Raw genomic sequence first — 23,762 nt, forward strand, 5'->3', positions numbered from 1 at the left:
GGAAGGACTTTGTTGCTGGGCACTGATTCAGTCCAGAGCTGGGTTCTGAGCGTGGCCAGGGCAGGATTTGCCTTTATTGGTCATCAAAAGCCAAGCAAGATGTGGAGAGTGGCTGAGGCTTCGTAAAGTGAGCCTTCACCCTCTCCTACCCAGGCAGGGCTGGGTTCTTCTACCTACCTGGAAAAGAGTTGCATTCAGCTTCATTTTCATTTATTTTAATTTCTCCTGCCTTGGCCCAGCAGCTGGGGGAGCTCTGGGCCAAACCTTCCAGGTGGGATTCAGCTAAAACCGCTGGCAAATTAAAATATTGCTGTAAAATCCACTTTTATTGGTGTAAAAAAACCACTTTTATTGGCATAAAATCCACTTCTTCTGAGCTGGAGGAGAAGCTGGGCTGCTCCCTCTGCTAGCAGGACAAGAGTTGAGTAAATGAAATATTTAAAAAGCCCCAAGTTGCAGCCCATGTGCAAGAAACATCCTGATCCTCAGCTGGGTTATCTCGTGGATCCCCTGGCTGGCCCTGGTGTGAACCCAGTTTATTTCCACCATCATTTATTTGCTGGGGACTGAGCCAAGAGAGAACGTGGTACAATAGAAAGCTGCTGGGATTTCCCCAACTCCCCCACACAGAGCAATGTGCTGAGCTGCAGGAGGTTGTACAAAGTCTGCAAATCTCTTTCTTTTGGGGCTTTTGCTTGGCTTGGAATTAATTTTTTTTTTTTTGGTGGTGATTTGTTTAGTTGCATTCCTGGGCCCTCGTTGGATTCTCTGGAGGAAAAAAAAAAAGCTTTTGTTGAACAGAATATTGGAAAGGAAGGGGATGGGGTGTCTGTGGTTATTTGAAATCATCCTAATTCCCTGGTACAGTTGATTAAAATTGTAGAATTGGAATTGAAATTGCAGAATTGTTTGGACTAATAGGAGAATATTATATGAGGATATTGAAATAATACGAGGGTTGATTTAATTTGATCGCAAAGACAGGCAGGAACCAGCTGGAATCAATGGGGTGGTGCTTTGGTTCCTTTCCTCATTTTTCCTCAGTTATTTTTGCTGTTTAACTTTCCTCTCTTTGTGCATAACAACAGCCTTTGAATGGAGAGGAGCCTGGAAGTGCTTCTGTGAAAATGCTCGGCCAAGTTTCACAAAGTTCATTGAAAGAGAAATAATAAACCAGCACATGGCAGAGATAAGCACAATTTGAAAAGGAAATATTTCTAATGTAATCATCAAACAGGCTTAGGGACACAGGAGATCAGTTTTGAATGTTTATGATAAGATTTTTATCTGGAAAACATCACTTCAGCAATGATTAGAGAGGAGGATTGTTTTACATGTATGTGTGTGTCCATTATAAACACATTTCTGTAGCTTGAGAGGAACTTAAAGCTGTAATTTCAATATGAATGAGCATCATCCAACATCCTGCTCCTGCTGGAAGTGTCTGCAATTTATTTCATATTTAAATCTTCATTAGATGAGTGGCTAAAAGAGAGAGGCTGCTCTGTGTAAATTAAATTCCCCCGTCTGTGGCTCCACGTGTAACTCTTTGCAATCATTTACTTAAATGTTATATTCATCCTTTGGAGCATAAATTTCCATGGAACTTTGATTTCAGCTGCTTCTCTCCTTATGTGAGTGCTGCAGAGAATTAAATACTCTCAGCCCAATCTCTGATCTGGTTTGATAATATTTAGCATAAACCTTGCTCTTGTCATCTGGAAAAAAAAAAAAGAATAAATCAAATTTCCTGATTAAGACAGTCCTAAAAGCGCACACATATGTTTAATTTTACTACTCAGAGTATCCTCATTGTATTCCCAGCAAGGAAATTACTCCGTGGACCTGCTGGGCTGGGGCCCACGGTGAGACTTGATGCCTTACTCAACACATCCCATCAAAAATAAATCCGTCAGCGCTCTGCAGCTCTGGCCTGGAGTCACTTGCAATTGTTTTCCCCTGCTTGTGTTTCGTGTTAGGATTCTCAGGGATAAACAAAACGAGGGAGGCAAACAAGGGAAGGAAAGAGTTCCTGTTTGCAGATCCCTGCCCATCTGTTTCTCATTCTGCCTGACTCCAGGGAGCGTTTCCACGCTGTGCTCATCTCATTTCAGACAGCACCCGGCCTGGGTGAGCCCTGGGCTTCATCCTCCTGAGCTCACCCCAAATCCCTGCAACAGCCCTGGGCTTCATCCTCCTGTGCTCACCCCAGATCCCTGCAGGAGCCCAGGACTTCATCCTCCTGAGCTCACCCCAGATCCCTGCAGGAGCCCTGGGCTTCATCCTCCTGAGCTCACCCCAGATCCCTGCAGGAGCCCTGGGCTTCATCCTCCTGAGCTCACCCCAAATCCCTGCAACAGCCCTGGGCTTCATCCTCCTGAGCTCACCCCAAATCCCTGCAACAGCCCTGGGCTTCATCCTGCTGAGCTCACCCCAGAACCCTGCAGGAGCCCGTGGAGGCAACTGTGGCACTCAGGTTCTCTGAACAGAGGGACATCATTCTCTCTCAGGGCTTTTTCCTGGAGAAGCACAGAGAGAAAAAGAGAAAACAATTCTTATCTGTGCCCATGTTTGTGCCCATGTGGAACGTGGTCTGGAGATTGTTTGCCCAAGGTAAAATTGCTTGATTGGATTCTGGTGATGGTGTTTTGGATTCACTGACCAATTGGATCCACGTGTGTGTCAGGACTCTCAGCAGCGAGTCACAAGTTTTCTAGTTAGTGATAGTTCTTAGTGTAATATAGTTATAATATAATATGGTATAATAAAATAATTAATTAGCTTCTGAAATCACTGGAGTGATCTCATTCTTCCCAGGCATTGGGGGTCGATAGGTGACAGTGATGCCTTGAGAAGGCTGCCCTAGAACAGAGAACAGACAAGAGGGAGAAACCTTCCTCTTTTAAATAGGAAGGAAAGAAAAAAAAAAAAAAAAAGGAAAATATTAATATAAAAGGAAATATATTAATATTTGTATAAAAGGAAAATATTCAGTGTGCCTGTCTCGGGGTCTGGGTGTCAGGATGACCCCAGGAGTGTAAAAGTCCTCATTTCCCAGCCCGAGCAGCCAAAGAAGGAGTCTGGATGCGCAGGGTCGGCTTCTCAAGGTTGTTTATTTTCCCTTATCCAGAACATTCTCTCTCTGCCCTGCTGAGCTCTGTCCAGCAGGTCGGCCATGGCATTCTGTCTGCCCTCAGGGTGGTGTTCACATTTTATACCCAAAACTCCGTGTGCCATGTTTACAATAACATGCCAATGTCTGTCATTTCTGTTGGACAGTGTGTCTGTGCCTTAAACCAACAGAAAAGTGTCACCATCACAGCAAGACATGGAGGGCAAGGAGAAGGAGAAGAAGGTCAGGACACGCCCAAACCCCTCCATCTTGTACCCCTGAACCCCATTCTAAAAACCCCAAAATTCTACTTTTCCACCCTGTGTTAACTCAACTACCACACTACTCAAACCCTTGTGGCTTGTAATTCCTCATACAGAGTTGGCAGTTTTCCCCACAGGCTAAAATCGAAGCCACAGGTGTTTTTGCCTTCATGCCAAGGTCTCCGAGCCCCCTCCAGGGTCTGGAGCCAGCCAGGGCAGCCAGAGGGATGTCCTGGACTCCGACATGCCTGAACTGCTCCAGGATCCAAACGCTTTGGGAACTCTGGTCCTTGTGGGTGTTGCTCCAGCATCACTACCGGGGAGGGGGAAGATCCAGCAGGGAATGTCCCAAACCTCCCACGGTGAGCACAGACCCCAAAGCCCAGCCTGGCTCCTGCTGCTCCTTCCCTGCACAGGGCTGGATTTTGGTGCTGCACTTCCCTCTGCTGTTGGATTCCCTTCCACTTCCCTGCTCGTGCTGGATTTCCTCTGCCTCGAGTGTCCCCCACACCCTGCTGAATGCAGCTTTAACTTGCCCTCTCGTCATTCTCCCCTTCCCTAAGATTTTTTGGGATAATTGAATAATTCCCCATGCTGTTTTTGAATTTCCCCTCCCCCGTTTTCGTGCACTGAGAGAATTCTGCCCAGCTTGGCAACCACGAGAAGAGGAGTTGCCCTGGGATGGTGACATTTTGACTTTTTGATGAACAAAAAGAACAGATTTCTGCCCAAATGGAAAGGCCCTGCCTGTCCTTTCCCCTCCAGTCCACGGAGGTTAAACCAGTGCCAAAATCAGGGTCTGTCCCAGAGCTATTAAACCGAAAGCAGGGTTGTATTCCCTGACTTTTTTTAGGAGTGATGAGTTTTTCCATCAGCTGTTGTGTCTCAGCCCTGGTTTCTAATTCTTTTTGTAAAGAAAAATCATGGAGTAGTAGAAAAATCATGAAAACTGAGGCACAGTGACTCCAATTCATTATTTCTCACTGGGTTGATGAAAGAGGTTGAAGCTACTTAATCCCAGAGGGACTAAAAGTGGGTTTTTTCCTAAGTTTTGCTGTTCCCAACCTTTTTTTTTTTTCTGGAGGTTAAGCTTACAGAGAGGCATTTCAAAGCAGGGATCCATAATTTCACACCATTCTGCACAACATTTGGGTACTTTAGCAAATCCCAAACTTCCAACCAACCCAAAGCCATTGTTTTATGAGGTGTTTAAGACCAGAACCCCTTCTGGCACATGCAGATCAGCTTCCTTCCCTCACCTCTGCTGAAAGGGATTTCTCACCCTGAATTTTGTATGGGAATGTTTTCCACTTGAGTCTACACGAGCCTGGGAGCTGCTCTGCTCCCAGGAAAAAAATAAAATTAATAAAAATAATAACTAATAAAATAAATTCTGAGGGAAATGTTTCCCTCTCTGGGGTGAGGGAGTTGCTGCTTGGCAGAACTTCTTGGTGGGTGTTTAAACCTGTAATTCCTTCCTGTTTTCCCCACACAAAGTGGGTTTGACGTGTCCACCCCTGCTCCCAGCTATCCATTTGGAGCAGGAGGAACTTCCCAGCAGCTCAGGGAAAAGAAGAATGAGAACACTTGGTTTTAATGACTTGTTTCCATCCCTCCTCCTCCTCCTCCTTCAGAGCTTGGCAATTACTTATGACAAAACAAGGGGGAGGAAAAAGAAAAAAAGAACCGAGTTCCAGGCCAGGAGTGTGATTGAAGATGAGGTTTGCAGACATGATGTGAGCCCTTTAATGGGGCTGCATTAAGGTTTGGCTGGGCTGGGATCCTGAGCTGCCTCTTGGAGGAGTCTGAGGTGCCCTGGGAGTGCTGGTGCTTGCCAGGGATGGTTTTTCCATCCTTGGAAAGGCAGCAGAGCTTTCAGCGTGGAAATAAGAATCCCAGGGCGAAGTGGATGAGCTGATTTCATTCATCTGTGCTCAGGCTGGGAGGCAGCAACCAGGCTGTTCCTCAGTGGACAGTCCTGTTCCCTGCCTTTAAGTGATTTTAACCTAAAAACCAACCACTCATGGCCCACAGTGCTGGTTTTGTATCTAATTACACAATACCACTTAAACCTGTGAAGAAAAAGGAGAAGAAGAAGGAGCAGCCTCCCCCCTAAAACCTCCATCTTGCCTTCTGTATATTAACATATTCTCAAACTTTAAACTCTAAATTTTCACTCTCACAAACTAAAAACGGAGCCCCATCTCTCCCTACAATGCCTTTTAAGGACAAACTGTCCAGTTAAGAAATGATACCCAAATTATTTTCACTTTTAACCCAATAACCAGCCACCCGTGGCCCACAATGTGGACTTTTTTATCCAATTACACAAAACCGCCCAAACCCATGGAGAAGATGAAGAAGAAGGAGAAGAAGGAGGAGAAGAAGAAGGAAAAGAAGAAGGTGAAGAAGAAGGTGAAGAAGAAGGAAAAGAAGGAAAAGAAGAAGGTGAAGAAGAAGGAAAAGAAGGAAAAGAAGAAGGTGAAGAAGAAGGACCAGCCTCCACCCTAAAACCTCCATCTTGCTTTATATACATTACTATATTCTAAAACTTAAAACTCCAAGTTTCCCACCCTGTGATATCACACACTTCTATTCAAACTCCACACCCACAATCCCAGTGTTATCATTCCATGTTGGGAGCCTCAGGTCAAATGCAGTGTTCTCTGTCAGCACAGAAAGTCTAAAATTCTCAGCAGTCAGGTAAAACATTATTCTGGCCAGCTGTAACTCAGCTGTACAGCATCACAGTGAGCTCACTCATCTTTTGGTGCTAAATCAGGTTTTCTGTGCATTTTCAAGAGGTCAGGTGGGTGAATCCCTGCAGAAGGAGGAATTAAAACCTTGATTTCTGTGCCAGGCTTTGCACGAGTGTTGAGTGTAACAAGGGTGGGTGAAATTGGGCACCCAGCTGTGGTAAATAAAGAGCTGCAGGAGCACAGCCTCACTTTTGGTGGATCAGATCTCCCTGGCTTCAGGGAGGGGAAGTTCCCCATCCCTCAGACTGAAATTTTGGTTTATTTTTTGTGGAGCTTTGCCAACTTTTAGCCCATTTCTTTTGCCGTGGTCTCATAAAGCACTAAAGAAGAAAAGGAGCCTTTGGGGATAGGAAAATTTCAGTTGTCAGCTGGGGCTTCTGGGTGTGGAGAGCAGCCTGTGGTCACAGCAAATTCTCATTTTGTTCTGCACAGGTTGAGGCCCAGTGGGCAGAGTTTTTGCAGGGATTGCTTGGAGGAGAGCCATGAGATGAATATCCCTGGAAATGCTTGTTTTTTGGGCCCTGAACTGCTCTGGGATGGTGGGGTTTGGAATTACAGAGCAATTACAATGGGATTTCAGCCTGCAAAGCCTCCCTGAGACCTGAACTTCACCCTCCAGGTGTTTTCTAGGAAAGTTTTGAGGAAAGACCAACCCAGGCTGTCAAGAACCTCGAGTTTCTCTTTGGGAGATGAGTGGAAGCTTCTCTGTAATTCTTACACATTTCTAAGACCTTTTCCCCACTCAGGGCCAGGTGAAAGCAGTGAAAGGAGCACCTGGAGAGGTTTTTAAATCAGAATATGGATTTTTTGCCCCATCTAGTGGGTACAAAATGTATTGAGCCTGGAGTTGGTTGTATTTTAATCCCAGCATTGAGTTTTTCCCAAAGCAGCTTGCAGTCCCTGGTTTCTGTTTTGCCTTCTGGCTGTGTGGGAAATGCATAGAGGGAGGTGGATCTCAAAATAACTTAATCCTTACTTACTGAGAGACGTGAACAGGGCACGTTTATCCCAAAAAGAGCAGCTCGGAAAAGGCCAGGATTTTCTAGGTGAGGGTTAAAGGGATGGGTGCTCAAAACCAGCCTTGTCCAGCTCCAGCTTTGCAGTCCCTGGGGTGGAGAGCAGCATCAGCTGAGAGCTGAGCACAGGGAATTGTTGGGTTTCACGAGGCCCTGAGGAACAGCCTTCAAAACCTTCCTCACGGATGCTGTAAATCCCGAATTTTCTATTTTATCCTTGCAAATGAATGTGAAGAGAGGACAGCAGCAATTACAGTGGTAGGGTGGAAAAAAGCTTTCCAGCTTCTCTTAGAATATCTGATTTTTTAAAATTTTACATTTAATATTTTATATTTTATGTAGCGGATTTCCTTTGAGGTAGAAATTTCTGTTTTCAGCTGGTTTTCTCTGCCTGAGAAAATCCCTGGAGTCAAGGGCTGGAAAGACAAAGCATGGGAGGATATCTGTACATATCCCATTCCTTCCATGCAAACCCAATTATTTCCCTGTGCTGGAAGTTTGAGATAGGAAGGAAAATTTTGTCCTGTCCTAAGATTTTTGAGCAGTAGCTGCTGGTCTGTGTGTGCTGGGATGTGTTAATAAACTGTGGGGGGAATTGCAAACCATCCTCTGCTGGAGAAGGTGATGAGCTCTTCCTGCTGATGTGTATTCCTGGCTGGAATTTGAGAATGACAGGTAGCTTAAAAAAACAAAACAAAAAACCAAACCAAACAAAAAAAAAAACCAAACAAACAAACAAAAAAACCCCAAAACCCTGTGGTTTTATCACTTTCTTCCATCCAGATGTTGAGTCCAAGCTCTGATTTTTCAGAAAACTTTCACAGGGAAATGAGATTCCTTGAGCAGAGCAGCTGCTGGCTCAGGGGGAAAAGTTCTCACCTGGGATGTGAAAGGCTTCTGTCTAAGCCTGGCTCAGAGAACAGATCTGAGCCTAAACTTGGCATTTTCAGAGAATCCCAGAATGGTTTGTGTTGGAAGGAACCTGAACGTTCATCCTGTTCTTCTCCCCTGCCGTGGGCAGGGACACCTTCCCTACCCCAGGCAGCTCCAAACCCCTTCAGTCCCAAGGGAATTTGGCTAGATGGGCTCCATGGCCCATCCCGTGCTTTCTTCCAGCAGGGAATATCCAACCCAGCCTCCTTCACAACTCTTTCTCTTGTTCTGGCAAAGTATTTCTCAATGAAAGTCGTAATAAAAAATTCAGCCCAGCTGCTGTGGCTCCTCCAAGCCCACGTGGCCTTGCTGTGACAGGGACACAGCTGCTGACAGGAAAATAAAGAAATCCACAGGGAAGAGAGGCTGGGCTGCTGATCTGTATTTTGGAACACTCTGCATTGGGTCCAGCTCACTCACATTGCTGGACAACGGGGTTGAGGTAATTCAAGAGATCTGCTGGGATTTTCCATGGATTTGGAGTGTGTTTTGTCCTTAGACATCCTTGTGGAGCTTCCAGGGGGCCTGAAACCAGATAGCACAGGAGGTTACAATAATAATAACAACAGCCTCTCTATTTCATGCTCTGATCAAACAGACAACACTCGAGGGATCTCCTTGGTCAAAGTTCAGGTCCTCACACTTCCAGTCAGCTCTAGGACACAGGGGGAGTTTAGAATATCTGCTTCACTCCTCATCAGGCACAAAATATCCAGTTACCCACTGGAGAGCTGCAGCAAAGGTGGGAAAAGGCACAATTACACAGCACTGCTCCAAAAAATGAAAAGGAGAAGAGGAAATCAATGCTGTTGGCGGTGTCCAGAGGTCTTCCCATGGCTGGTGTAGGCATTAATTCCCAGATTTTCACAAGGGTCTGAGAGGGAGAGATGTGATTAACACGTTAACAGGGTGCTGGGAGAGAATCTCTCTTGTCTGTCCAAGCAGCTCCGTGGAAACTTGCAGAAAACAACAGAAACAGGAGAAAACAAATAAATTCCCTGCCTCAGAGCACGACAGATGGGTCACCTCTGCTGCAGGTCACTTCTCAGAGCTGCTGCCAGCGTGAAGCAGACTCAGAAATGTCAGTGTGAGGCAAGTGGGAAGCTGCAGCGTGGAAGCACAGAGCTTTTTGTCACAAATATTTCAGGTTTTCACCCTGCCAGCCCAGACCTGCTGTGCCAGGGCTCCTCGTGGGGTGCCACAGCAGGAATTGGCTGTCCTGGGGAGCTGGGTGTCACCAGCCAGGCACAAGGGACAGCCCTCAGCTGCTGCAGGGCTGGCTCAGATGGAGCTGCAGGTACCTTTAGAGAATGGTGCCCTGGGATTTATTCAAGGTCGTGCAAGGAGTTTGTGGCAGAGCCAGGACCTGCATCCAGCTCTTCCCAGCGTGATGCCTTAAGAAGAAAGGCTATCTTTCATCTAAATTAAAACCCCACAATTTTGCAGAAGCTTCAGGGCCTCTGTCTAATCTATTCACACAGCATTCATCACCATGGCATCTAGGTGCCACTCTCCTCATCCCTTAACCTTGCCAGAGCCTGTCATGAATATTCCCAGCATCTTTGATGGGTTTCCAAATGAGATGAACGCACTCTTCCACTCTCTGCCTCCACCTCCACTCTGAGCAGCCTGCCTGATAAACAACCCATCCGCTAGGCCCACAAAAAAAAAAAAAAAAAAATTAAAAATAAATAAAGATAAAGCGCCGAGAGGGTTTCCAATTAGCAAATCTTGCACTTGGCCATATTTTGGAGCTTCTCTGCTCCCCTCCCCATCAGAAGTTGGGCACTCTAACAACACGGCCTGTCACTGCTCAGCCTGCCAGCTGCATGAAATCAAGGCATCAGGCTTTTTTAATTGAATGCATAATGAGGTGACTGGCAGGTTTAATTAACAAAACTCATCCTGCGTGTGCACCTGGAGGTGAAAATAAGTTTAATCAAGAGGAGTTGGCAAGTGCCAACAGCTCTGTCATGGTTGTCCCCCCTCCCCGCTCCCGCTCCCCCCTCTTATTTTGGTTTGTTTCAACCAGGCTTTATATTTGCAAAAATGGCTCTGGGTGCTGATTAATTATCTTTTGCCCAAGATTGATGAGTTGTTGCAGCCTGCCTTGTAATGAGAGGAAAAGCTGCACTGGGAACTTTAATAATCAGGCTGCCTTAGATAAACTGCTGACGGGAAACACTCGAGGCGCCTGAATTGCAGTAACCCTTGAGGACTTGGTCCATGTGAGGAAAATTTGTCCTGAAAATGTGCTGGCTGGCACCTTATGGCCAAGGGAAGGTGGAACAGGGTGCTGTGGAGCCTCCTGAGAAGTTCAGAATTGAGGGAGAAGCCATGAGGGGTCTGAGTTACTTCTGGTTTGAAATGGCATCATTGGAGGGACACTGGGTTGGTAAAAACCATGGACAGAAAGTAAAAAATGCCTGAAAAATGCCTGCATGCCTTCCCTGCTCCTGAAGGCAAGGCAGGAGGTAATTTCCATGTGCAAGGACAACCAGCGCCATCACTCCCTGTCCCCACACCACATCCAGCATCCCCTTGGCCCTCCTGAGCCCAAAATGCACATCTGGGAGGGTGGAGCTGCACGTCTGGAGCCCCGAGGTGACAGTGGGTGAGTGGATGTCCCCGGGTGACAGCTGGTGGCTCTGGGGGTGCTGCTGGCCCCTCTCTTCCACGCCCACCTGGGGAAGGTGTGTCCCAAGCCACGTTCTGGCAAAGGTTGTGAGCGTAGCACGGGGAGGTTAATGCATGCAGGCTGTCAAAATATTCCCCTGCTCCTCACCCACTTAACGTGCCCTCTCTTTCTCTTGCCTGAAAAGGCTTTTGCTGTGGTATTCTAATACGTGGCCTGTGTTGGAGATGTTACTGACAGCTGTTGTATGACTGCAGGAAGGAAATTATGACTCCCTAATGATAACGTGTCACGGCGTGTCTCGCTGCTTTTCTTCTCCTCGAGCTGTACATTCCTCCTGCCAGTGCCTCAGTGTCTGCACTCCTGCACTCAGTTGTGGAGCTCCGACGTGTGCTGAGAGCTGGGGAAATGGGTTCTGAGTGCTCCCACTTTTGTAAAGAACATGGATGAATTTTCTCCCCCTCTGCTCCTGAGGCTCCTCCTGGAGTGCTGTGCCCAGCTCTGGTGCCCCCCGTGAAAGAAGGACATGGAAGTGTGGGAGCAAGGCCATGAGGCTGATGAGGATGAGAGAGGTGGGGCTGTTCAGCCTGAAGAAGGTTTTGTGGAGACCTCACAGCACCTTCCAGTGTCTGGAGAGTGCCCAAGGGAGCAGGAGAGGGACTCTGCACCAGGAAATGTAACAAGACAAAGAGGATTGGGTACAAACTGAAATTTGGGATAGATTTTGGGAAGGAATTCCTCCCTGTGAGGGTGGGCAGGCCCTGGCACAGGTGCCCAGAGAAGCTGTGGCTGGATCCATGGAAGTGTCCAAGGCCAGGCTGGAGTGACCTTTTCTAGTGGAAGCTGTCCCTGCCCATGGCAGGGGGTGGAATAAGATGAGTTTTAAGGTCCTTTCCAACCCAAACCATTTTGGGGTTCCATGGAGCACTCAGAGGAGATGCCCTGTGTGGTAACCTGGCCTTTTGTACTCTGGGATGCTTCACATCCCAGCAGCCCACCCAGCTTTTTTTGGAGGTGCTGAAGCTCCAACCTGCTCAGTGAAGGATCAGGCATTCAGGGTAATGAAACGTGCACTCAGGTGTCCTGCCAGTTCAACCTCTCATGTGACTGCTATGGCTTTTCCCTGATAAACTCTGGAAGATAAATATATAAATGGCTGAAAGCTGTGGGAGAAGGAGCCTGTGAAGCACACAGAGGTGTCTCTCCTTGTGGGCCACCACAAGCCCCTCTCTGCTGTGCTTCAGCTGTGATCTCACACCTCCAGCCTTTGCAGGGGATCTCACCATGAAAATCTAATGAGAAGTGACCAAAAAAAGAAAAATAAAAAAAGCTTTCACATCTGCTTTAAGGAGCTGACTGTAGCGACAAGTGTGTTTAACCTAGATTTTAATTCCCCTGCTGTGGGAAGGTTCCTGTGCCCAGGCAGAAGGCCCAGAAGGGTTATGCATCATTTACAACCCCGTGTTCCCAATGAGGGGCAGGACGGGGGCGGCTGGGAGTGGAAACGCAGGTTCAGAAGTCTCAGCTCAGCAGGAGCCCCTGTTCTGTGCAGGGGCAGAACCCAACTGATTAACAGCTTCTGGCAAGGCCAGCAGGGCTTGGTTCCCTCTTGCTGCCTGCTGGCACGACAGGGAAAGTGTCCTTTCCCCATGGCAAGTGACAGCTGCTGGCTGCCTGTCCCCTCTGAGCAGCTCCCAAGCCGTATCTGTGGGACTCTGACAGGTTTTGGGGTCCCCTAGAGCCACCCAACAGGTAAAATCTCCCTCTGTGTGATCAGCTGGTCCCTGCTGAATTCCTGTTTGTCCGTGAGGGGGGTGTTGCTGCTGCTCAGGGTAAAAAATCTCCAAAATCTGGGTTATTTTAAAGAGAATCTTGAAATAGTTGAAGCTAGGGAGGAGAAGCAGCACCAACAGGTGTCTGGTGATATCTGGAGATCGTGGGCAGAGCCAAATTGGGGCTGCTGGAGCTGGCAATGCACTGAGCATCCCAGAGGATCCCTGTAATCAGGTTAATCCCAGTCCTGAATGGAGAACTTCCCAGAGGGATCTGCTGTTTCCTCCTGGGAGGTGATCCTAGAGCCCTCCTCATCTTGATTTTTTGGACATCTGAGGCACGTGTCATATGTTTTTGGAGTAGGAGTTAGATTTTGGAAGTCTTTACTACAGTGACCTTTTAGAACCACTTCAATGTGCTGTGGGATCCCTTGTTCCTGTGGGACCCCTTGTTCCTGTGGGACCCCTTGTTCTGGTGGGACCCCTTGTTCCTGTGGGATCCCTTGTTCTGGTGGGATCCCTTGTTCTGGTGGGATCCCTTATTCTGGTGGGACCCCTTGTTCTGGTGGAACCCCTTGTTCCTGTGGGATCCCTTGTTTCTGGTGGAACCCCTTGTTCCTGTGGGATCCCTTGTTCTGGTGGGATTCCTTGTTCTGGTGGGACCCCTTGTTCCTGTGGGATCCCTTATTCTTGTGGGATCCCTTGTTCTGGTGGGACCCCTTGTTCCTGTGGGATTCCTTATTCTTGTGGGATCCCTTGTTCTGGTGGGACCCCTTGTTCCTGTGGGATCCCTTATTCTTGTGGGATCCCTTGTTCTGGTGGGACCCCTTGTTTCTGTGGGATCCCTTGTTCTGGTGGGCTCTGAGCTGCAGACCAGGCCAGCAGGATTTCTCCTGGACAATCCACCTTTGTCTCCCAGAAGGGATTTTCACGTTGCCTCTGGTTTAAGAGCATCAGCTTGCAGGGAGGGAAAACACCCTGTGGAAATTGTTTCAACAATTCTGGTAGCTGTGACAACCACAAAAAGCTGAGGAAGCTGCCTTCCCCCTCTGCTGCTCAGGGTGGTGTCTGTGGGAATGTCTGCACATCCTCACTTCTCCAAGATCCACTTCCAACACAGGCAAGATCCCATTCCTGCTTCAATTTAGGCAGCTGTGAGAAACAAAACAGAAATTATCAGTGGTGGAATCCACCTGCTTGTAGCAATTCCACAGGAACTCTGCACAGCACACGCCTTGTTTTGTAGGAATACACAAACCAGGAAGTTTGATGTCCTAAAAGTTGTTTTTCTTTTGGGATTGATGCCAACAAAGGCACGTTTCCCTTCATCCCCTTTCTGCTGGTAGACACACGGATGACAACACAAGTAGATGTGCACAGGGCGAGTTTTTCAGGCTTTTTTTTCCCCCCCAAAATAATCTAAATATGGATCTCTAAATATGGAGAAGGGAAGAGCTGCTCTGGGGCAGGGCTGAGGAGCCGCAGCCACAGGAGGTCAGTGTTGCACTGTGGAAATGGCAGAGAAAAGTCAGCGTGGCCTTGGAGGAAAACTTGACCCAGGAGGGAGATTAATTCCTCCCGGGCACTTCGGGGCAGTTTGCCAGGCTGTGCTCAGCAGTGCTGGTGGAGGATGTGGTGCTGGAAGGAACGGGGATGTGTCCCAGGTGGGCAAGGAAAAGGAGAAAAGGAGCACGGTGTGGATTTTGCAGAAGGAAAATGGCAAATTTGCACAGTGTGGATTTTTGGGGAAGGAAAATTGCCAAAGGGGCACGGTGTGGATTTTGGGAAGGAAAAGGGCACAATGGGCACAGTGTGGATTTTGGGAAGGAAAAGGGCACAATGGGCACAGTGTGGATTTTGGGAATGAAAAGGGCAAAAGGTGCACGGTGTGGATTTTGGGAAGGAAAAGGGCAAAATGGACGCAGTGTGGATTTTGGGAAGGAAAAGGGCAAAAGGAGCACAGTGTGGATTTTGGGAAGGAAAAGGGCAAAAGGAGCACAGTGTGGATTTTGGGAAGGAAAAGGGCAAAAGGAGCACAGTGTGGATTTTGGGAAGGAAAAGGGCAAAAGGAGCATGGTGTGGATTTCACGCCTTTGGGAGCTGGAGCAGACCCTCGATGGCTCTGAGCTGGGGTAGACCTGGGAGCTGCAGGCTTTCCCCTCCACATTCCAGCCCTGCTTTTGGCCCAGATGTCCCCCTGGAGTTGCTTGATGAAGAAGCTCCAACTTCACCCCACGTGCAGCGTCCCTGCGGCCGTGGCGGGTGGGTGGCTCGCCGGCAGCTTCGCTCCACTTATCAAGGCTTGAAAAGCCCTTCCATGGCTGATCCCAATCCCTCCTCCTGCGATTCTCCTTCCAGGGTGGTCCGGGGGCAGGTTGGAGCAGGAGGCGTGAGGGATGCTCGCACGGCTGCTGTCGGGGCTGGCTGCTGAAAGGGGATCTGCATTCCAGGAGATTCCGAGGGCTGTGTCCAGCCACTCTCTTCCCTCAGGGCTCTGAAATATGTTTGAAGGCCCATTCCCAGGGAGCTCTGGCAGCTGTTTGATGTGGTGGCAGCGCTTTTAGAGAATGGCTGGGCCGGTGACAGAAGTGAAACTCGAATATTCTCCAGTAGGCTCTGCGGTTCCTTCATTAAAAACAGACAGATAAACAAACAAATTACAGCCCATTATGAGCATGTCCTTCAGTTCCTCTTCAAACAGCTTTTTGCTGTTTTTAAAAGCCTTAAATAAGGACACAGCCTCCCCAGTCTTGGCCATAAACCGCTGGCTTTCAGCTTTCCCTGTGCCTCTGGATCTGTTGTCTTTGCTGTCTTCGAAGTGTCTGATGTGAGCTTTTAATTCGTTTGGCTTTTCCTGGTGAGAGGCTTCAGAACAAGATTCCTTGTGTGCAGCCTTTGATGTCACACCCTTTTTCCAAATGCTCTGCTGAACCCCCATTAAAAACAAAAAAAAAAAAAAAAAAAAGAAGAGTTTCATGTAGCCAGGCTGAGGGGAAGTGGGGTGACCCATGGAAATGGTTTTTGTGTCCCTCACAAAGGCCCCACTGCTATGGTGATGGGCTCAGCCAAAAGATCTGCGCTTATTTGGGCAGGGCTGGGCTGAGTTGTGTTTGCAGGCTTGGAAACATCACGCGAAACACACTGGGAAAATCCAGCCGGAATTTTTCCTCCTCCAAAAGGGGATCAAGACCTGTTTTGCTTCCTCTGACACTTAGTGGCTTCTGCTTTATTGGCGCTGAGCTCCTGATGTCGGGACTCTCCTGCCCTCTCACATCTTTGCATTTGGGCACCTGGGATTGCTCCCAGTCCTAAAGCTGAGGGAGAAGCATTGTCTGCATCACAGATTGGAGCAAAGCTCCCCATCTTCCCCCTCGTGGCTTTGCCTTTGGCTGGCTGAGGGGTTTTGGGACTATTTTTTTTGGGCCCCTGCTCGGGGGCTCAACCCAGAACAGGTGCCTTGGGTGCAGCCTGTGAATCCTCAGCTTGGTTAAAGGGCTTTGTTCCAAGTGTGTTCTGCAGAGGAGAAACCTAAGCACTGACCCTTTTCAGGAGCATCTGATGCGTGCACCGTCATTAGAAAGAGTAGGGGAAGTTAAAAATAACCTGTGGAGGAGGCATTCTAATGAGCAATTATCATTCCTCTCCATTGACTTTTTGCAGCAAGACTCTCCATGTGTTTAGTCTTCTCCAAAGAACATGCCAGATGTTAGAGTGAGTGACTTGTTAAGTCCCTGAAATCTATTCTCACTGGTGTTCTGAAGCATTGTCAGGTTCTTTTTTTTTTTTTTTTTCTTTTCTTTTCTTTTTATTTTTTTTTTTGTAACTATTAAAATAATTGGGCCCTGAACATTCTGACCTGATAACGCAAAAGAATCTTGGCTGGCTTTCCTAAGGGTCAGGATTTGTGAATAGAAAACTTGGGGAGGCTTTGCCAGAACAAAGAAATGTTTCTGCATGCAAAGATCTTCAATAAGTTAATCTGAGGTGGAATCATCTGGCTTCAGAAATCATGCCTCCTGGCAAAATCTGACTTTTGCATTTCAACATCCTGAACTTTAGTCTCCAAGGAAGCTTTTGTGCTTGTGGGGCTCTGCTTTTCTCCCAAATGATAGCTCTTTAGAAGTGATTGACGACGAGGCCGATTCCACCTTTGCAAAATTTTCATATGGGGGAAAGCAACGAGGAAAAGCAGAGGTCCCTTTACAAAGCCGCCAGAGCCCTTTGCCGTCCCTGTTCCCTCGCAGGAATCTTAATTGGATTAAAATACAAATCTGTATATTGTGATTTTGCATGCCATGGATCCCACCCTCTTGTTTTTAGGCGCATTGGCCAAACTCAATGAAGTGCACGGTCAATGTTTGAGCTCTGCCTTTGGTGTCCCTCGGTTGGAGCTCATTAAGCATTCGGGGAATAATAATTCTGGGACTTGAACTTTGATCTGAGGAATCTGGGAAAGAAAGGGCCGGAAATTGCAGCAGCCTGATTAGCTACCCCAAGTTGATCAACTTTTCTGCCAGATGCAGGCAGAGCTCCCAGAGGCTCCGAGACAATGGTGGGGGTGAGGCAGAGCCGCCGCGGCCGTGTTGTGTCTGCGCTCCCATCACATCCCATTACTGTCTGCCATGCAGATGGCACTTTGAACCACCCCACAGCAACCAGAGCCTTTGTCCAAAATATCTAGTAGGCACAAAAATTAATAATATTTATTTTTTTTTAACCGTAAGCATTTGCTGATTTTTACACATTTGCGAGTTGTGCGGTTTCGTTAGGGCTGGAAACATCAAATTATCTTGAGAAAACATTTCCCTCAGAGCTTTGCCTGAGCTTTTCTTGAGCCTGACTCTGAATTTGTGACAATTTCAGTGGGACACTATGAATTAAAGTGAGGCAAAACTGGGCTAAGCTGTGGAGTTTTACATGGGCAGTACTTTACTCCCCAGAAGGAAATTTATAAGGGGTATAAAACCTAAAATGCTTAGATGTAGAACAAGGCAGGGGTTGTCATGTATTTCCATTTCCCCCAAAAATATCAGAAGCATCTCAGCTGGAATTCAAGCACATGTTGTGACAACCTAAACTCGATGAGGAACCAGATTTAGAGCTCTGCTGTGTCTGACTGGGGATTTTGTGACCTTGGTGACAGAAAAGTCCCAGCTGTAGCTGAGACAGGAGTGGAATGAAGCTGCTTCTCCCAGAGTAGAGCTGGAGACTTGGATATCTCCCTTCTTGGAGAGGAGATGTCCCTGCCACCGCCAGAGCACCCCGATAAAACTGAAATACTGACCCCTTCCATCACTGGAAAACCTTCCTGATTGTTTGGTTGTTGTTGCTTTTCCTCAAAACTTTTCGGTTTCAGTTTCTGTCAAGAGACGAATCAAATGTCTACCTCAATATCCAAGGGAAATAAATATCCACAAGCTTAGTGCCATGTTTCTGGAGGCTTGGCCAGCTGGCAAAGCAGGAATGGGATGTGGAGCTTTTCCAGAAGGGCTTCTGATGAAGACAATTTTTTTTTTTCTTATTCCTGCTAGAAATCAAATACTAAATATTGTAGTTGAAAACCCAAATGGTTTCGGTTCCAGCAATGAGACATCCTGGTGCCTTGTGACTGCAGTGCTGTTTGATCCCTCGCTGGTCCCTCTCCCTGTCCCAGGCTCAGGGGTGATGCAGTGATCCTTCACATGGAAATGTGCTCAGGATGTTTTCCAGGAGGAAAATCACTGTCAGAGCGAATAATATTGTTTGAAAGAAAGTTTCCTTTGCAAATGAAAAAAACGTAATATGGTTTTGGCAGGCTCCCATCTGCCTCCCATTGCAGACACTCCATGTTATGGTTGTGTGGAGCATCAGGAACTGTCTTTAATGTGATTTTGGAAATTCTGTGTTGAGTGGCTGGGTCTCAGTTTTCATGATGGAGAGGTGTCTCCTTGTCAGAGCGCCAAACATTCTGTCAGATTCCGTGTTTTCTGTCCCTATATAAAGCTGAGCTTTGGTTCCAGGCTCGGTGACGGAGGAAGCTGACACTATTCCAACATGTTGTTCATATCCTGAAGTCTTTTAATTTCCCCTGGCTGCTGTTGCAACAGCACCATTTCACTGAATAAATTAATCACAACCTAAGATTTGTTGAATATGAAGCCTCAAAACCCAGGTTCCACTTGTGACTTGGAGAAAGCTGTTCCAGTGGGGTGGTTTGTCATTATTTTTTCCCCCTCCGTGGGTGAAACGGTTACAAGAACCTCCGCTATTGTTGCTAGAAAAAGTGGCTTCCTGTGATAGAAAGTAATTTTTTCAAATAGGAAACATATGGCTGGTCCCTAACAACAAAGTAATATTCAGGTGCTGATGGCATATGCCTCCAGTCCTGTTACAGGAAGCTATCTTGGAAATCTGGTGGCAGAGGCTTATCCACAGTGATTTTCAGGAAGTGGGGTGGGGGGATGGAATCTGAACCCGATATCAGAAATAAATGCATTTACATTTTTAATTTTGCAGGGAGTTCTTTGCTGTCCCTGCTTTAAGAGTCTCTGCAGTGCATCCCTTGTTAGCTGTGATAAACAAATCCTGGCTGAGGTCTGTGGTGCTCTGCTTAATACCCATCTGAGGAATAAAAAAACCCCAGTAATTTCATAGTGATAGACCCTCTCAGGGTTTGGTGTCTCCCATGAGGAGTGACAGGAAAAGGGGGAATAGCTCCAAACTGAAACTCAGTAGGTTTAGGTTGGATATTGGGGGAAAAAAAACCTGAAAAAAACCTTTATTGTGAGGGTGGTGAGGCCCTGGCACCGGTTGCCCAGAGAAGGTGGGGCTGCCCCATCCCTGGGAGTGTTCCCTGCCTCTTCCATGGCTTTTTGGGAGCTCCAAGAGCTGCTGGGGTCATTATTCTTTCTGAGTTACATTGCTCTTGTTGTGGTTCTCAACCTTAATTCAGCCAGGATTTGAACTGAACCATAGCTGGGGGTTTGCTTTTTACCCTCCATTACTGGGATTTCTGCCTCTAACAATTAATAATATTTCCCTTCATTTCCTATGTGAGCCAAACTTCTTTTTTTCCTGGGTTCTGTCTGAAAATTTGGATTTTTACTTAAAAATTAAAGTGTTGTTCATCATAGCTCAGATATTCAGGTCGCTTCTCAGCTTGAGCTTGGGTTGGGCTTGTAGCCCAAAGTAAACTCGGTCAGCAGGGGCTGATGGGGATTTGGGGATTTGCCATCCCCAGATGGGCCAGACAAAGCAGGGCCGTGTGGGATCAGCCCCACTGGTGTGGGAATCACACACCTTTGGTGTCAAGCTACCAAACTTCACTGTGGTTTTATCTTCCTTCACAGAATCCTGCGTTTAGGGTTTTCCAGAGTGCTGCAAACCCCCCTGTGCACGTCCTTGCCTTCATTATTGCTCAGTTACCCAATTAGTGCTCTCACACCTGCAGCTTCTTGATCTACAAACACGCCATGGCTTTAACCCTTTGGAGAGGCACAGCTGGAGAAATGTCAGGATGGGGGGGGGGCATGAAAAAAATCTCTGGTTTTGGGGTGACTTCTTTGTCAAGAAGGGACCTTTGAGTTTGTTTTATCCCCATATTTCAGGAGCTGACAGCAGGAGTGGTTTTTGTTTGGCAGTGAGCTCTGAGGAGGCAAATGGCCTTAACTTCCAGCATTAGGAAATAAACGGACAAGCAAGAATGCCAAGGTTTCCTTGTGGAGATCCTGAATCCTGGAGGAATCTTCTCCAGAGCTGCAGCAAGTTGCAAAGGGACACAAGAGCTCGGCAGGACTGATTAAGTGCCTGCAACTCTCTGCATCTCTGATAGTGCTGTAATAAAAGTGACAAATGGGGGAGAAGAGTGGGGCTGCTGGAAACTTAGCATGGCTGAAGACAAAAAAAAATGCACAGGGTAATTTATTGGCAATGAGGAACCATCAGCAGGAGAGAGGGAACTTAATTCAGCCCGGTTAATTAGGTATGGGACTGAAACCTTGGTCTTGCACAGCTCCAGCCACGGAGTCACTGGGGCTCTCAGAGGACTCCGACTGCAAAACCTTGAAATGAATTTTAATTGTTGGTTCCAGTCTCTGCCAGAACAATAACCAGGAAAACCCCTCTAGATAGGCCTGGGGTGGGAATGCCACCGTTATCAGCAGCTGCCAGAGGCTTCACCTGGGTGTTCTGAGTGTCCAGAGCTATTTTAGCACCGGGGTTTTAAAGATCTTGTGCTGTTTAAAAGGGCAGTGTGGGGTGGCACAGCCTTTGGGTCAGCTGGTCATCTCCAGAGGTCCCTTCAACCTCAGCTCTTCTGTGATTCTGTGCCCACCCAGACCCTCAGCAGCCCCCCCAGATTTTGGAGGCAGTTTAACACCCACCCTCCCCTCCCCAGCCTCATAAACACAGCGCTCTGCTGCTAACAAAGAAATCTGGGCTCGTTCCCCAGGTAATTTTCCCTTCTCCCAAACCTTAGGAAGCCCTAAATCCATGTGGGTACGGTGGGATGGAGAGGGAGAAGCAGCAGCACCATCCAGGAAAAAATTAAAAAAAAAAAAAAGATTCTGAGGGATAAAGCACAAAGATGATTTTATGGGGCTGGGTGAGGCTGCTCAGAAGGGAGCCCAGCAGGCTGATAAAAGGATAATTTCATGTGATGTCATTCCCAACACTCCTCTGAGGCTCCAGGCAAAGCCAGTGTGGTCAACTTGAGCATGGGGGGGAGCAGAGAGGAGGAGGAGGAGGAGGAGGAGGGCATCCCAGAATGGGGATGTTTTTACAAATAAAGGAACAACAACAAAAAAAACCCCGCTCAGGCTCTTTTTCCCCGGCTCTGCCGGCAGTGCCTGGGTTGGTGCGGTCTCGGGGAGAGCTGGGAGCTTGTCCTACAAAAATGATTTGTTGGACAAGTCCAGCCGGAGCTGGGAGCAGGGGGAGGTGGATGCGAGGAGCCGGGGCGGAGGGGGAGCCTTGGAATGGGTTCAGGAATGACTGATGGGCTCCGCTGAAAATTTCATCCGACTACTACCTTATGGAAAGGGGGGGCTGAGCTGAGCGGGGGAAGGGGGAGAAGTGAGAAAAGGCAAATGGAGAAAGGCTGGGCTGTCTGCTCTCCAGCATCGTGGTATTTTATTTTTCACCGCTAAATGCAAAATTGATTTTTTTTTTGGTGCATTAAAAAAAAAAAAAAAAAAAAAAAAAAAAAAAAAAAAAAAGGCAAGCAAGCAGCCTCTACCTCTCTCTTCTAATTCCCAGACAAAGGAAGCTGAAGCAGACACCCCAGACAATGGATAGTCCTGTCTCCCTTAAGCATTTGCCTTTCTCAGCAGTTAAGGTTAAAAAAAACAAACAAACAAACAAAAAAAAAAAAAACTAAAAAACTAAAAAACTAAAAAAACCAACAAGAAAAAAACCAACAAGAAAAAAACCAACCAGAAAACCCTAACTGAAGGAAGGAATTAAAAAGATGACCCCGGAAAACGTGGCAGCCTTTTTATTTGATGAGGAATCAAGTTCACAGCGTGTCAGCAGAGATGCTGCGGTCCGGGGTTTTATTTGTTTCCTGGCAATAAGAACATTCCTTTTCAGCCTGATATCATCCTCTCATCTTCTCCCTCCCTCTTTCTATCCCTCTCTTCCTCGTCTCGCATCCTTTTTCCTTCCTCCCTTTTTTCTCCCTCACCCCCTCGCCCTTTTTTCTCTTCGCTTGCCAGTTCAGGCATTCTCACATACATTACCCCTTCCTTTCATCTCCGGAATGACCTGAAATGACCTTTTGCCTGGCACTAGACGTGACTTAACTGATAATAGCAGATACTTGGGGGCCTCAAGCGGTGGCTTGTCTCGGCACGTAGAGAGAGGGGAAAGAAAGAAGAAGAAGAAGAAGAAGAAGAGGAAGAAGAAGAAGAAGAAGAAGAGGAAGAAGAAGAAGAAGAAGAAGAAGAAGAGGAAGAAGAAGAAGAAGAAGAAGAAGAAGAAGAAGAAGAAGAAGAAGAAGAAGAAGAAGAAGAAGAAGAAAAGAAGAAAAAGAAAAAATCCTTTTTTTTTTTTTTTTTCTTTTTGTTTTCTAGGCAAAGCACGGGTTTCTCTTTGTAGCAGCATTTCCTGCGAGGTAGCAATTAATGACACTTCGTGCTGCTCGTTGCCCGTGAGATAAAAATCCTTCAAAAGCTTCCCCGGGAGTGTCGAGCCCGAAGCTGTTGAGGAGCCAAAGGAGAGGGGAGAGAAATCTGTCTGCAAGTGGTTAAAAACTCCACGGCAGCATTTTGATGCCACTGGCTACTGGCGCTCTGCATTGCGTCTTCCCCGTCTTTGTGCTCCAAATACTTGTTGGAACGGCACAAATGTCCTTCTGTCTCCAATAATCGCCACTTTTAGGTGACTAATCTGGGCAAAAGGTTATTATTTGGCTTCTTAATGTCCCTTGAAGCCATCGCGGCAGAGATAAGATTGCAGCCGGCCCCGCTGGGGCTCGGGTTTTTTAATTTTCACTATTTATTTGGATACTCGGTGAGGCTGGGTGAGTTACCACAGCAACGACTCTGAGTCTTGAACATGAAAGGGCTCTTATTGTGCCATGTGGTGCCTCAGAGATACAGAGAAAGAAGGAGGCGGGGAGGAGAATTCCTCTCTAGAGAAACAATAGCCAGACATTATGTGAACTTTTGGGGCTTTATAATAAAGTTTGAAGCAAGGGGGGGTTGGGGAAGGAGTTACAGTCTGCACTGAAAAAAAAAAAAAAGAAAAAAGTGCTGACTTACGGAAGGTTGGGAAGAGAGGTGTACGTGTGTTTATAGAAATATTAATTAATTAAGTGGGAAATGAAAGCTTAATCTTTAATATTTGTATTTAGGTCTTTTCTCTGGCAGATCATTCAGCCCAGGCAGGTTAGAGCTCAGGGGCAGGACCCAGAGCGTGGGTTTTTTTTTTAATTTTATTTTATTTTTTTGAACTTTGTTCTGCCATTTCTCTCGAGAGAAAGGGAAAGGGGTGGGTATTAGGATGTCGAGGAAGGTACCAAAGAGCAGCCTGGCTTTCATTGTCCTGAGTAACGGAGCCACTGCAGCTGCAGACAATGGGAAAACCTGGATAATGGGGTTACTAAAGGGTGCAGAGCACTGAATGGCTGCGTGTGGGAGCAGCTTTGGTGCAGGGGAGCTCATTAATTCAGACTTTCTGCTACCTTGGCTGCCTCCAGTGCCACTCCAGTGTCCCTGTGCCGTGTCCCCGTGTCCCAGAGGGGTTTATTTGCTGCTGTGCTGAGCTTTGGGCTTGGCTTTACCCTCCCTGTGAG

The sequence above is a fragment of the Anomalospiza imberbis genome, chromosome 24, assembly GCF_031753505.1.
Source record: "Anomalospiza imberbis isolate Cuckoo-Finch-1a 21T00152 chromosome 24, ASM3175350v1, whole genome shotgun sequence".
Taxonomy (NCBI): Eukaryota; Metazoa; Chordata; class Aves; order Passeriformes; family Viduidae; genus Anomalospiza; species Anomalospiza imberbis.